The sequence below is a fragment of the Uloborus diversus genome, chromosome 10 (assembly GCF_026930045.1).
Source record: "Uloborus diversus isolate 005 chromosome 10, Udiv.v.3.1, whole genome shotgun sequence".
Classification (NCBI taxonomy): domain Eukaryota; kingdom Metazoa; phylum Arthropoda; class Arachnida; order Araneae; family Uloboridae; genus Uloborus; species Uloborus diversus.
Window position 1 is genome coordinate 67,345,706 of NC_072740.1, and position 16,388 is coordinate 67,362,093.

Consider the following 16,388-nt stretch of genomic DNA (forward strand, 5'->3'; position numbering starts at 1 on the left):
TTAGGAGTTAAATTAGTCTTGCGTTCAATTCTTCACGAAAACTGGGCATGACCGAGTGGTTATTATCTACAAACTTACGAAGATTAAAGGCTTTGATATTAAAAGTCTCCCACAAGAGCCATTTTATCTACCAATCGCGCGTATATAATAGCTACCCATGACCAGACTGTTACCTAATTTCATCCTTAACCTATGTTCTGTTCTAACCGGTGAAACAGAAGTCTGTTTGTAGTTAAATTTTTGTTTTACTTCCGAAAAGTTCCAAAAAAGCCATAGGGAGGTTTAAGAGTCTTTTTCTGTAAAACAAACTCTTTAATAAATTTTTCTATTTTTCATTGAGTTCCGCTAACCGAAGATAAGTTTAGTTTTTTCGAACTTTGACCTAAGGAAAAAAAACCTCTATTTTCTAGAGAATTCCCGTTAATTGTTTTTAAATTCAAAAGTCTCTAAAATATCATCAATTTCTAACAGCTAAGCATTCAAGCTTAAAAACTTTATTTTGAAGCCGAAGAGTATAATGGAAAGCTTTTATGCTTCAAGATTTAAGTACACATCTAACGCAGAACCTCGTGGTTACGGTTATAGTGAGAAAATTTACGATTTCTATTTTTGAACTTCAAACAACATTTCGACTCAATTTTAAATCACGGATTTAAGTATCGATTCAGCCTGGTACCAATTTTCGTTTAATTTGGCTTAGCTATTTTTTTACAACTTAATTCAGAAAAGGTGCACCTCTTACTGATAAAACGTTTCTTGACGTCTTTATGAATGATGTCCATGTACCGTGCTTTTTGCTTTTAATACAAAATATACCAAAAAAAAAAAACACTCTGTCACAAGAATATCCAATTTCTTATGCACCCATAAGAAATTGGAGCTGCAACCAAGAAACTTGGCAAGAATGTAGTCTGGTAAACTACATTCCTGCGACATGATACAAAAACGACATGAAAAATATTTAAATTTCGTCGGCAGTTAAGGGGCGCAATGCGCATAAGAGACTCTCAGTTATGGAAGATTTAACGGGTGATTGCTCGTGCTATAGGACTATTCAAACGAAACTGTTGACTTGTATGAACGCTATTGTGACTAGGACAACCTTTGAGAGCTAACCGATGGCAATACGATCAGTTGTTGGTTTTTAAAAAGAGGCCTATTGTAGGTCTTTGAGAACCAGGTTGGTCGAGCAGGCGTATCGACCGCCACCTCAGTTGGAGCGGTATGGTTGAAGTTAAGTTTTGATGATAATGGAAAACACAAAGAAAAGTCCACCGTTGCGGAGGGTAAGGATGTCTTAGGAACACAAATACACGAGATTGTCGTGCAGATAGAAGACCGGCAACATCCTTACAAACAATGTCGCTAGCATTTCGACTCAATTTTAAATCAGAGATTTAAGTATTTAATTCAACCTGATACACTAATTTCATCACTTCAAAAATGCTCAAAGCGCCTAAAGAAGTTTTCATTTCAAAAACACTCTGTCCCAAGAATATACATAGGCACCCAGAAGAAATTGGAGCTGCAACCAAGAAAGTTGGCAGGAATGTAGCCTGGTAAGAGACATGAATTTTTTTTAAATTTCTTCGCCAGTACGAGCAGTTGTTGAAGTTTAAAAAGGGGCGGACAGTAGGTCTTTGAGAACCAGGTTGGTTGTGCAGGCGTATCGACCGCCACCTCAGTTTGAGTGCTATGGTAGTAACTCGGTGTTGACGACGATGGATCACACAAAGAGTCATCCACCGTTGCGGATGGTGAGAACGTCCCAGAAACGCGATGCCCGCGATTGTCGTTTGCACGCGGTAGAGAGTGCGTCCCAATTTTAACTTTTCCTTAAAAAATTCCATTGCTATGTGTAAATTGAGAAGTATGTGTTATTTCATTTCCTACGCATTTTTAGGGTAAAATGTTGAACCTTTTTTAATCGGAGTAGGTGACAGGAGCAATTCTTGCGCAATTAAAAAAACAAAGAAAACAAGAGAAGCATTCTAACAGTTCGGTTTCCGTCGCATGCTGTGTTTGAAGGAACATTCCTCTATTTGTCTTTGTTATAATTTAAAATTTACAAAAATAAATTTTAAGATTAAATATAAAACAATAATACAAACAACTAAAGAAATACCTCAAGAAAAACAAATAGCTACGGATCCAATTTTGGACTAATTTGGGAATAGAATAAAATAGTCATTAAAAGAATCTTTTCTGCTAGAACAACATTAAATCTTAAATTAAAGTGATCGTACTTTGTGAGCCGGCAGTCCTGAAATTGCTGAAGTGGTGTTTCAAAACCCAATTTAAATGATCAGATCATCAATTCGTCGAAACACATCTCATAAGAATACAATGGGGTGCAGATACCATCTCTACCATCTAGAGTTTCTACAGATGTACCCCCAGATATGGGAGCGAGTGTACGCCCCTGAGTACGCCCTAAATAGAACAGTTCTTACCACTTACGACTCCAGACGCCGAGAATTCAAATATAATAGCTGGTCAGATGGCATCCATCATCGCCTTAATTTACCGCCCCCAAAACCGCTGACCGGATACAAATCTGGTCAAGCATCCGTAAAGGGTGGAAGGTAGGTATTTAGCATGACCTGAACCGCAACTCTTAAACGTTCCACCAAGTGAATGCTCCCACCTCATAAAAGAGGTATTGAACAATTTTTAAAAAATATTGCGAAAAATATCAAAATGTTTAAAAGCCCAAAATGAATGAAGAAATGATTATGGAAAATTATCGTATTGAAACAACTTTTTCGATTCCAAGAGTAAAGAGGAAACTGGCTATGGAAGAAGTAGATGTAATTTTGACTAAAAAACATTTAACCTTCAGTTTAAAATATTCATCTTTTATTCATGATGATTGAAAAAAAAACTGATTCTAACCAAACAAAACACAATCCTGCGAACACAAAACTAAATTTTCATTATCATCCTTAACAAATAAATATTTACCCTTTTCATACCTCTAAAATAAAAACGAAACCACACCGAGAAAGATACATAAATATCCAATCTTTAAATTACTACTCCAGCTGAAAGTCTTACACGTGTACTTGTTTCACTTATTTACGTTCCCCGATTGGAAAAAAAAATGGAAACAAAGATACACACACACACAATTTGAGGTCATCACTATGCAGAACATTGTTGGAACGTGTAATAGACTTCTGTCGCCATCTTGTGTCATTTAAATATTTAGATATAAAGCTACTAACTGAGTTGATACCTGCGTGATCATAGGCCTTATAGCACGAAAAGACTACTCCCGCATGTGTTAACGCATCTACTGAAGAGAAACGAGTAATCGCTAACGCGTGATCATGGTCCATACCGACTAAATAGTAATTTTTTCTGCTTTTCCTTCAATGGACCCAATTTAAGCTGCTGATGGTTTATTATAGGCACATATATTTCTACTTTTGCCTTTCGCAGCTTAGCTAAAAATAATTTATTTTAAAGTTATTTTCATACTCATAGAAAATATCACCATTTAAGCCTGTATCTTTTAAAATTCGGCAAATAACGCATTGTTTTTTCTTTATTTTTTTGCTTAACATTTGGCAACTTGGTCCTCTTGTTTTTATAGAGTTTAGTACAGACGGCCTTTCCCTTACTACTGTTAAGGTGGCAGGTTACGTTATGTAACTTAACATTATGTATTACTGTTAATATGTTATAGCTTTACGGTGTGAGTGAAGGAAAACGAGAAATTCAGCAAGTAATTTTAATGCATTTTCACTATTTTTACACCAGCTAGCTACACATAGAATTGAAACATATCTCAAAGCTGGTACAAAAACTTTTGATTATTTCGTAACTCTAACTCAAGATGTTTTACTATTTTAAACTTTCTGGCGATGGCATTAAAGAACTGCGGCTCTTTTTAAGAAGCGTTCTGAGAAAAAGTTCCTTGAAAAAAGACTATTTCAGAAATTTGTTGACTCCACTAATCTTCTTATCGAAGAAATATTTTAGTTTTAAGAGAGCTATCGTAAAGCATTTAAGTTCAAAAGTTCTTCATTTTGCAAAAGTATATTGAAAAAGTTTGTATGCTTTTACTTATAGATGTTACCTAATGTAACTCTAATAACATTTATGAGATAGTAATATTAAACTATAACACAGGTTATATATAGTTAAATAAAGAAGCAATCATGTTTGTTGTATTTTATTTTAGACTGAGGAAATGTCGGGAAACAGTGGCATAGAAAGGCATAAAGAAAAACCCCTGCTTTGTTAAGAGTTTATACACAAATCCCCAATGATCAAGTTGTATTTTACGCAGGTAAAGATACACTCTGTCAAAAAAAAGTTATGCACCCAGAAGGAAACGAGCTATCTTCACGAAACTCAACATGCATGTGATCTATGGAATAATTACAAATTTAAAGCAAAAGATCGTTCCATTAAGGAGTTATGGCACGGTAAAGGTTACAAAATTGTAAGTAGAAAAACCTCCTGTAGAAGCTATACAATTCAAAACACTATGCGGCTTGGAATGAAGTAGATCACCTATAACCCTTGTGGAGGATCATGTCATATTCTTTGCAGTTGGGCATTTAATTAACCAATATTCTGGGACAACTGCAGTTGCCTTCCAAGTATGACCCAAATGCGCTTTCTTAGAGAGAGGACTGCTGATCTAGAGGGCCATGGAAGTATTTTATTTCCTTCAAGTCGTTATTCAGAATCGTAAAATATAAGTGGGTGATCGTTGTCTTGCTGGTAAATAGTACTTGATTAACATGATACCAGAGACAGTTCAATCGGCGTTAAAATGTCATTCGCGTAACTGTGAGCCGTCATAGTACCTAAATGAACGACTAGAGATCTTCGTGTAGCTCAACAAATCTTTCCCCACACTGTCACTCTATATGTAACACATGTATGCCAATCGATAACAAACTCCGGATGGATGACAAAATCCTGGCCTGGTCGCCCCCACACGCATCTGAGCAGCTCATGAGCACTGATATTGAATCAGGATTAATTGTTGAAGATCACACACCTCCTGTCAGCCACAATCCAGCTTGCTAAGTGCGACGAAAACCCAGTCGACGTTACCAATGACGTGAGATCAGTGGCAGGCATCACAATGGACGCTGGCAACCAGCGTCTTCCAGTGGTCACTGAATGATTTTCCTTGATGTTGCAAATGCCTTGAAGGTGTTAAACGGCGTGGAACTGATATTAATGACGTTTTTGGTAAAAATGTGGCCGCTCTCCACGGCAATCGAATTGAAGTAGGTTAAGATTTTGCTACAATGTGATAGGTAAAAAGAAAAAAAAAAAGCAGAGTGCTGAAGATTAGTGCTTGTCTGTTTTATGATCATTTTTACATTATCGGTCTCTATTTATAATCTTTAAATTTGATTCTTCATTTAATTACTTCGTTATTATTTTAATTCCAAACTCGCATTAATGCCGGTTTTCGGCTACTGTTTAAGTGTTTTACGGTACCAGAAAAAATGAATTGATAATGAAAACTATTTGCATGTTTGGTTGTAAGTTCAAAAACTAATTTCGCACCCCACACCGATTCTTTTTTCCGAACTCCGACTTTTTGATCCACCCTAAAAAAGAGGTGCCATTAAAATTAAGCTTGGAGCTACGGAGTTAAGCTGAGGAGTTGCACGACTCTTTTTGCAAAGCACACGAAGAATAGCTATAGCGTTTGCGACATGTTAATATATGTCAATATCTGGTATAAAAGTAATAAATTTCAATAGCACTTTTTCCAGGCTAATTTCAATGCGCAGCTCATGCACTGTGATAAATTATTTGCTTCTGGTATTTGAAAAGCTGAACGTCGGATACCATTGCACGTCAGTCCGAAAAATCTTACTTCCTTCATGACAAGCAAATTCATATTTATTATGCACGGAAAGATCAACAATCCCTCGAAAAAGAAAAAAAAATGCGATAGAACAAATGTGATAAAAAGACCCCCCTTAAACTGAAGCTACTGATCCCCCCAAAAAAAGAAGGAAAATAAGTTTAACGATGTTAATTTATCTTTTTAAAAAAAACAAATTTAAGACGGACATTATTGCGCTTCGGCCTGATAAAAAAAATCTTCCTTCATGAAAGACTAATTCATATTTAATATGTACGGGAAGTCCTTCGAAAGATTAAAAAAAAAATTGTTAATTTAAAAGCAAAATTGATACTGTAGCTACTGAGCCAATAAAAAAAATTAAATAAAATAAAAATAAATAAAACAAAAGGAAAATAAGTGAAAACATTTATTTTATTTTTTTAAAAAGAAAATAGTTGTCTTATTTCCTTTTTTTAAAGCTTTGGGTCTAAGTTAGGCAGGTGTCCACTATAGATAACCTTTCCCTACAACATTTTTAATGTGACGTTCTTTTGAAGAAAATAAAGCTGGAAAATCATGAAGATTGAACATTAGAATATCCAGATTTATCTAAGAGTCTCAAATGCAGCAATTGTGATAAGTGATGTTTTCTTCATCTGTCTTCTATACAGGAGTTATGTGTATGATCTGCAATGTAACTAGCTAACAAATTACAAGCACCCGCGGTTGTATGATGCTTCGAAGCTTTCAATTGCCTCTTACAATTATTTTAGAAATACTTAATAACAAATTTGCACGCTTTTTAATTACTAAACTTCGAAAATTATCTAATGAAAAATAAGTTTCAGTATCTTTCGTATCTCTTGGATTACTGCGACTCAATGGAATGGCATCAACGAACTGAACTGATCCTGTGATGAAAAATATTTGTTTTAATGAGTAAGGTTAATCTTCTTTAACCAAGTTTTAATTTTTAAAATTAAATCGAGCTTAATTAAAGTAAATCTGTAAGGCTTGATCTCGAGCGGGAATATTGTTTAGTAGGAGAAACTAGGGAGGTTTGGCCCACCCTTTCTTTTCATATTTCAACATTTATTTAACTGATGAGTATAATATGGCATTTGATGTCAAGTATATTTAAAAGTTGTTTCCATTTTCTAGCCATTTTTAAGTAGGATCAAGGATTAACCTTGATACTAATTTAAAGCACAATCTGTTAATGCATTATTATGTTTAAACTAACATTACATTCTTAACTTTCCTAAAAAATTAGAGAATTTCATTTTACTGTAACTGTATCATCTTTCCTTCTATAATATGAAAATGAACAAAATAAGTACTAATAAACAAACATAAGGTAGAAAACGTACCAAATCAAGAAGGAAATCCCTGCCAAAGCTAATATCGAGAAGCTGTGCAGTGTGGAAATGATAAAGAATATTTTTTGAAAAGATTCGGAAAAAGACCAGAAAACAAATGAGAGATTGAAGATTAGATTTGTCTTCAAAAAATGAGTCTGAATCAAAATAATTTCATACATCAAGTGATGTAGGTGGTTATTTCAAAGACTTCTAAACAACTGTTGTATCATTGACATTTGGATGTTTTTTGTAAATAGCTTAACTGTTTACACTTTCGTACATTATATTGGTTGCTCCATGGAAGTAAATGGACATGAATTTTCTATAAACTTTCTTGGAAGATCTGTAAAATGCAGCTTCAGTTTCATTTGTCCTGATGAATATGGTGTTTCAATAGCGTCCAAAATCATATGTTGCTGAGTTCCCTTATCCAATGATCAGAGTAGGCACCAAAAAAGCTTTGAAAATGAAGTTTGTGACATTTAAAGCCATAATAATCTCTACTGATTAAAATGGAATTCGTTTAAAAATTTATGTAGTTTCTTCAGATGTAATTATTCCGGTACCATGTAATAGCATATCATTAGAAATTTAATTATTTCAGCATATTTTTTTTCAATTTTTAATCTATCCCTTTTGACAAACCAAACCTCTCTTATATGAGGATGTTTTATCCATTTCGGACACTCTTAAAAAATTACTAATGAAGATTAATCTATCATTCAAATAAATTAAATGACAGTGTAAAAAGTTGTCAGAAATCATAGAGAAACAAAAAAATTCAATTTGGAAATTTTCAAGCTACTATAGATTAAAAAACAAAAAGTATGTATTTGAAAAAGTGGGTCAAACCTCCCTAATTCTCCTTACTGTTTCTGTTGGTCACCTATTAAACGTATGAAAAACCGGAAAGAAATAATTTAATCAAATAGTTTCTGAAAAGGTGTGTTTCAGGTAAAATACTTCTGCTCGTCTGCTTAAAATTCTATCCAGCAGCAGCGTTCTTCTCAGAAATTTTTTTCTATTCCACAAGTGAATTTATAATCTTCCTCTAAAAAACTCTCAGTAAATAACTAACTTATGTGTGTATTTAGTGATGTCACTTGCTTGGAACTCATAGACATCGTATTGAGAATATCATTTTATTACAAGCAGGCAAGCATAATAATACAAAATCTTTGACGTTGTCCTTTCACGTGACAATGTGCAAATCACAAATACTTATTTCACTGGTATATTTACAAAAGCGGCAACCATTAGCACAAGGATTACATTTTCAAATCACCTTCACTACAATATGTAATTGTTTTCTTATCTCTAGCGATAATACATAAATGATTCTTACTATCTTTGTCGTACCAAGCACTCCTACACCATTCATTAAGCAGCATTTTGACACCCTCGTATAAAATAGTTAACAACAAGGTTACACCACTACTAGTAACTCACATTACATTTCAACGTACATAGATGCGAGAAGATATATGAATATATGCATAGCATCGCAATCGATTAATCGCTTCCCTACCTTACTTACACAGATTGCTTAGAAGAAAACCTTTTACTTACGAAGTCGTTCAAGTTGGCTGTTCTGAGTCACCGGGTGTAGGTGTGCAGTTGACATCACCTGAAGATAATCACGGCTTATATCCTTGCTGTGGAACCTTTAGTGTTCACAGTTACATCGAGGCTTGAACGTTTGCTCATTCGAAAGGAAATAGTAAAATAGCCATTGTACAAAAATCTCGAACATTTTGTTTCAGTCGTGTTTCGGTACACGATGGAATTGTCTTTTGTACACGAGAAATACAATATATAATATATGTATTTATGTATGCATGTATATATATATTTATATAAATTTTTATATATAATATTTCAGTCAAGGTTGATTTACGATATAGGTCTTTTTCGAACACTGTTGTTGATCTACAGCTAACTTACGAATTTAGTCTCGACAATGTTTAATCTGCTACAAAAGTAGCAATGTTGTTTGCATATGCAGTGTAATGCATTGACCTATAGCGTGATAGGAGTGAAAGGTTGTATTTGATAAAGTTTGACTAAATCTTAAAATATAAACTATCTATAGATTCGACTCGTGTATTAAGGATGTGTACAATTTCATGATTAGACCTTTGTAATGTTAGAACTACAATTTATTTTCTTAGATGATCATAAGTCTGTCCATGGAGGTAGAAAAGGGGATAAAAGTGCAACTTCTGTAATACCAGTGCACTGATTTTTTTTACATCATGAAGCTCAGATTAGTAACAATGTAGAAAACTGCAGAATGGACGAATCTATGTAGTCCTAAATGTATTCAAAATCTGCAGCAGAGCAATTTTGTTGTCATTCATGTCATACAAAGAAATTAGTTGTGTACAGTTAGAGATGGGCGAATAAGTAAATAATAAAATTAATATGCGATTATTTTGAAATTTAATGCTGATTTAAAACAACTGAATCCTCTCTTCACAGAATTTTAAGTAGATACTTATGAAAAAAAATAAACACTTTGTGCACTTTTTCACTAAATATTATAAATATCAAAATTAGTTTCCGATTAAATATTAAATTAAATATCTCAGTAAAAGAAAATATTATAATTTGCTTATTAAAAATAATATTAATTAATACACACATATGATATTTTTTGAATTATTAATTTTATCTTGCACTCGCTTTGTTATTGTGATATAAAATGCTCACAATAACATATTGTTACTGAATGATTTATTGAAACAGTTTATTTCTTTTATTGTTTTCTTGAATTATGTGCATCTATTAGTTTTATATCTACAGCAAAAAATTCAACTGGTAGTTATAGCAGCTATTTGACTTATTTTTGTAGATGAAAAAAAATATTATGATACAATCAAATCTTTAAACATAATAAATTTTAATGCATTTACAAAGCATAAAACCGAAAATTAGAAAGTTTGACTGAACATAATAATAATAATTAAAAAAAAAAAAAACTAAATGCACTAAAGAGCACACGACTAAAACTTCTACATATTAAATGAACAATATAAGAAATATACAGGGGGGGGGGGGCAAAGGACTCCCTGGTTAAAAAATTAAATATCTCGGAAACAAAGGACAATATTGAAATAAAATAAACGGTGTGTTTATTGTGAAACCCATAAAAATCATAAGCAGGAAATTGGAAATTAGTTTAAAAAATGCCAACAGGTGGCGCTGCCGATGTAATTGCAATCAAAGTCTATATAAATAGTGCTCCGAAGAAGTTAGTTGTTTCAGTAGTAGTTTAGCTCTCAGATATGCTTAAATATACCCTAGAAACTATCGTCCAACCTCTTCGCAGCACTTTTTATTTAAACTTCTATTTCAGTAACAGCGTGCAGCGCCACCTATTGGCACTTTTATAAACTAGTTTCCAATTTTCCCGTATATGATTTTTATGGGTTTCACAATAAGCATACCGTTTGTTTTATTCCAATATCGTCATTTGTTTTCGAGATAATTAATTTATAAACCTGGGAGTCCTTGTTCACCCTGTACAAGGAAACTCAAATTTTACGTTTCTCAGAAGACTGGGTTAAAAAAACGTAAAATACGGGAAATAAAAAGCAGCAAAACGGATGATGATACCCGGTGAAAACACGTTAAATGCCGGAAAAGCGTAGGTTAAGAAGACGTAAAATTGGGGTTTCACTGTAATTTGAATCATTGTTTGACAATTTGACCATTCACCTATCTCTATCTAAAATACTGTTGGAGATTTAGAAGCCGTGAATTCAGCATGATAGAATTGATGAGGAGCAATACTATACATATGACAGTATAATACATTGCAGAAATTTAATGGTTAGTTAATAACACTTTAAAGCTAATAATACATTTTACATCTAATTATAATGAATTTAAATTTAAAACAATAACAATTTGAAAATATCACCCCGCACAAATCACATTCAAAACATTGAACAGATTGCTGAATTCTGAAGATGAATAACAGCAATTTAAAATACATGTTAATTTTTTCACGTTAATTTTTAATCAGTATTGCATGTAACTGTACATATTTTTTTCTGCCAATAAACCTTATGGATTGGAATGTTTTCTGATATTTTTGGCGATTCATGTGCAAATTTTCAAGCTAAAAAGGAAAAAAAACTTAGATCAAAATAAATTTTAAGCAATCACTACTTGATGTGTATGGTACTACTTTGACAATTTATTTATTTCTGATTTTTAATTAATTTACCTATTTCAGTTGTTTCTAATTAATTACAATAAAATGATTATTTTAATTTAAATCATTTTTTCTGAAAATAATACCATAGTTCATTAACAAAACATAACTCTTTAAAAAATTCGTAAATTTTTATTTTTTGTTACAATTTTGATTTTTAGAGATTTACGCTTTCAGCTTTACAAATTGAAAATACAATAGGATCACTCCACAGTATTTTTCTGTGATATCTCCCATACAAAAGGCCAAATCTCAAAAATATTTACATATTTTTTACTGAGAAATACAGAAAACGAAGATTTCAAATATTTTAACTCTTATTTGTATTTTTGCAGTGAAAGTTTTTTAAATATTTCGAGATTTAGCGTGAGGTATGGGGCTTTTCACATCTAAAAATTGTGGAATGGTCCAAAAAGAATTATCTCGTTGAATTCATCTAAAACGGTAGTATGTTGAGTAGCTTCAACTAATCGATGCTTTGTAATTAAGCCTTGAAGCAATTGCTAATTAATTTTAGTAATTAACAATATATATATCGCACGATTTTATTTCCTTCAGTAATGTTGTAATATTTCATATATTAGTTATTATTTCGCTGTTTGCTTAAATGCAGTGTGACCGGAATAATAATGTTGACTCCAATTTTAGAAAAAATGTTCATATATCACCAATGTTTCTCTTACTAAACTGATTTAATAATGAATTAAATGCCTATCATATTGCTTTTACGCTATGAAGATTCTACTTAAATCAAACACTATATTGTAGTAGTTTGTCAAAATTTTCAATAAGCCACTTAATTTATATTAAACTTAGAACCAAAAACTTTAAAAACTTAAAAACAAAACTGTGGTTAGTGTAACAAATAAATTTGATCTAAAAATTATATAAACATTTACTAAATTATTTCTTTAGAAGTTTAAAACACATATAAATAAACCAAGATATCCCTAAATTGCCGATTCAAAATAAAGTAAAATAACTTACAATTATGTTGAGTATACAAGATACTTTTCATTAAATTTCGCAGTTGAACAAAATTACGTATTGCATACCACAAAATTTCTCATTATTTCTAACCGTTGATCACAGCTTTTGAAGCAGCCGACTCATCTCAAAAGCTAGAAGCTACTTCTACAATTGGGAACTTTAAAAAATATATTTGTGTTCTAAATATTTTTTTCCGACGGAAATTTACCTTACATTTGATATATTTTTTAAAACATTATATCGGCTTTCTATTTCTGTAAAAACTTCCTAACTCTAATATCTAGTGCAAGCTTTCTAACCATTCATATCTAAACTTATGCTGATCTCGTTTACCCTGTATGTCAGAGTCATTTATTCAACTGAAAAAAATGAGACAGCGAATTTCTTAGAAATATTTTAATTCACATAAAGCAAATATGTTCCAGAATTCTACTGAATGCCTTAGAAATCAGTTTAAGTGCACATAGTTACGAATCAAAAATGGATTTCTGATGGTGCAGCCTTTGAAATTTTTCAAAAGAAATAACTCACCAACGTATATTCATTGGCAAAGTACATACAAAACTCTTGAAATTCAATTTTGTCGCTATCTTTAAAGCTCATGAATATATTTTGTTTATGGTTTTTGTTTTATCTGTGAGAAGCTTCTATTCTGACTTTGAAGAACAGTATAGCAGTAATTATTAAATTTTATACTGAAATTAAAATATTTGTTAATCAACGTTTTCGTTTTTTTTTTTTTTTTTCGTTTTTTTGGGGGGGAGGGGGAGGATGTCAAACAATGTTTGTGTTGCAGTCAGGGTTATGATTTTTTAAGAAAACATTTTCCCAAATCAAGACAAAAAAAAAAAAAAAAAAGATGATATAAGCTTAATAATTTTGAAGTTTTTGCAAAAATATTTCAGTGCCGGAATAATTAATGTCATAAGCATAACAATTTCTGTATTAGGCGATTTTGTAAAATAGTTGTTGTTTTCTTAACATTGTATGCATGATACGTAACTGCTTAATTTGTGATTGTTTACATTATTTTAAATTCCATTATGCTTATGAAGTCCTGTTTACAAAGAAGTCCATTTAAAAAACGAAAAAAAGAATCCTTTTCAGATTCATACATATTTTTTTTTAAATTCTGATATCATTAAGGATTTAATTTTTTCATTGCTTGCAGTGATTTCGACGGAGACACAGAGTTTGTACAGGGGGTGGCACCATTTCCTCTTTGGTTTGAACGGCATATCAAAGCAACTATATTACCAATGCATCAACAAAGTTGACTTTACTGGTTAAAGAAACTAGTCAAGTTTTATTTCCCAAATGTTCGATGTGCGAACCTTTTGTAATGCGGCAGCTATCAAGTCGAAAGTATAACCCTGTTTTTTTTTTTTTTTTCTATGTAACATGTAATGAACAATAGTCGTTTATTTTCCAAAAAAGATGAGGCTCTTCCATCAGGGTTTACATCAAAGAAAGTTCTTTTGTGCCTCATGCGCCACGTGATTTACAGAACTTACGTCAAAAGATCAAAACCGCATTTGCTACAATTAATCGTGACATGTTACACCAAGTGACACAAGAATTATTCTATACATTTGATATCTGCCATATTGCGGAAAGTTCACATATGGAAGATACATAAAACTTGCACAGTTTATTTCTGCAGTAAACTAACCATAATGCTGTATAGATGGTACTTTTTGTTTTATTAAGTTTTTCGAACCCTAGAGGTAACCCTGTATACTAGTTCCAAATATTGGTACATAAAAAGGAATAATAATGAACGCAATATCATCGGTAACAACATATATGTAAATTAATAACGGGTACCAGGCGAGTGGCGACGGTATTTTAAGAAGCCAACCCCAAGAACCTTTTGTTTTTCATACAGTTAAACAGTTAACACAAGAACTGTTTTGACCCCCCCCCCTCCCGCCGAAAGTAACTTATGGCTCGCCATATCAAAAACTTGCAGTATCTTTCTAGCACTATTTTTAATAAAATGAAGTAAGCGTACAATGATGTTTTGAGTTATGTATTTTTTAACAATTTAATTAATATTTATCAATCAGTTAGTCAATGCACTATTTTGATTCATAACGCATAAAAGAAACTATGGTGAACGAGAAATTAATTAACTGAAAACCAAGGAATTCTCTTAATACACTTTTTTTTTTGCCATGGTGAAATAAACATGCGTGATTTGGGTGACAGCAATATTCAGTGATATAAATTAACCAATGAATCCAACCAATTCTGCAACTTTTGTCATCGCCCGATATACAAAACCATGCTGCTTGGGAGAAGGTAATTTTTCAACGATGCAATGAATAATAGACAATGAATTAAAAGAATGGGAAAACTAAGGGCGTGTTTTTTCAACTCGTTAGAACAATTGATGAACACAAAACAAATGAGGCAGTGAGAAGCAAAGGTATGTAAGTGGACATTTTCAAGTTTTGAGTAAAACGCGTATAAAGATTACGTTGTACTTTAAGCAAAACGTGTTTAAACATAAAAGATCCTAGGTAGACTTTCATTGATTTTTTTTTCTAAATCATGCTATACAGCAGCACCTATCAGGGCTACTAGTACAATCTCTTGCACCAAGACAGAGGAGGGGTTCACCTACCATTTGTACTTGTTATCTCCAAATTTTTAATTTTGCCACTTGCATCCCCACTACCTCAAATGATATTTCTTGGGAAAAGGTGAATATTTTAGTCGTATTTGGTGTAAAACAAAGCAGCATAGTATAAAACTTGGATTTGGTTTTAGAAACAACCAATGTAAATACTTCTTTTTCTCAACCCGTGGGCTAATATAGCAATTCTAAGTTTAAATAATAAATAAATAATGCAATCACGATTATTAATGCTTACTTATATGATTAGAAGCTTTTTGTGTTATTCATTTCTTCCTCGTTATAAAATGAAACAAGTCAAAAACTAGTATAAAAAATGCTTTTAACAAAGCAATCAATTAGGTGCTTTATACTTTGTTAAATTTATTATTCTTAAAGATTTGTGTGAAGGAGATGGTAAAAATGACAGTATTCCCTTTAAGGCATGTAATTTATGAAAAGCTCTTTACAGTTCCTCGCACCATAAATATGTGAAGTAGTATCCTGGGAAATGTGAAGATTGCCAATAAAACCTTAATAAAGACTAAATGAAACAACTTCTTACAACATCGACAGTGCTCTTACAGTAGGTAAAGTAAACAGATAATTTGTAACCAACTTCGACCAGCTTCAACGTTTGGTGTTATAAAGTATGGTTTATGACGAAAATCCACAAGGAAACTTGTGTTCTCTAGGTTTATGTTTCACTTATGTAATGCTAATGCATTCATATCTTAAAAAATACTGAGACTAATTCTCATTTATAAGTTTGCTTAATGGCTACAATACTTTCCGATGATTACGACATGGTTATAATAAACGTATGGGCTTTAAAACCCATGTTATCTATCAACGTTCACAATTTCAGACTGTATATGTTGTTCATTATAAAATATAAACAATAACTTGTTCAGAAAGTGTACGAATTATCATCACAACGTATAACCATTTTAGGTAGAGAACATAAATAAATCAGACATAAGTAACATATTAGAAAAATAGCATTATAAGGTATAACAGATAAAATTAAAAAAGAAAAAGTTATAAGTAACACGGAAAGAAAAAAATAATGTTACCAAGCATAAGTAAGAAAAATAAATAAGACAAACACCATTATGAGGCATTAGTAACACAGAAGTAGTAATGTAAAAAGGTTATGGAGCATATGTATTTTATAGTCAAAACATATATCTTATACAGAAATCATTATTTGATTTGTTTTAATGTACTACAGATGAAAAGTTGGCAAATGCATTTACTGCATAGGAAAATTATTTACACTTGAAAAAAAGAAAAAACAGTACATAAAACGGTCACATATACATGCCATCTTCGTTACAAAAATAAAGGCTAAAATATGCTTAG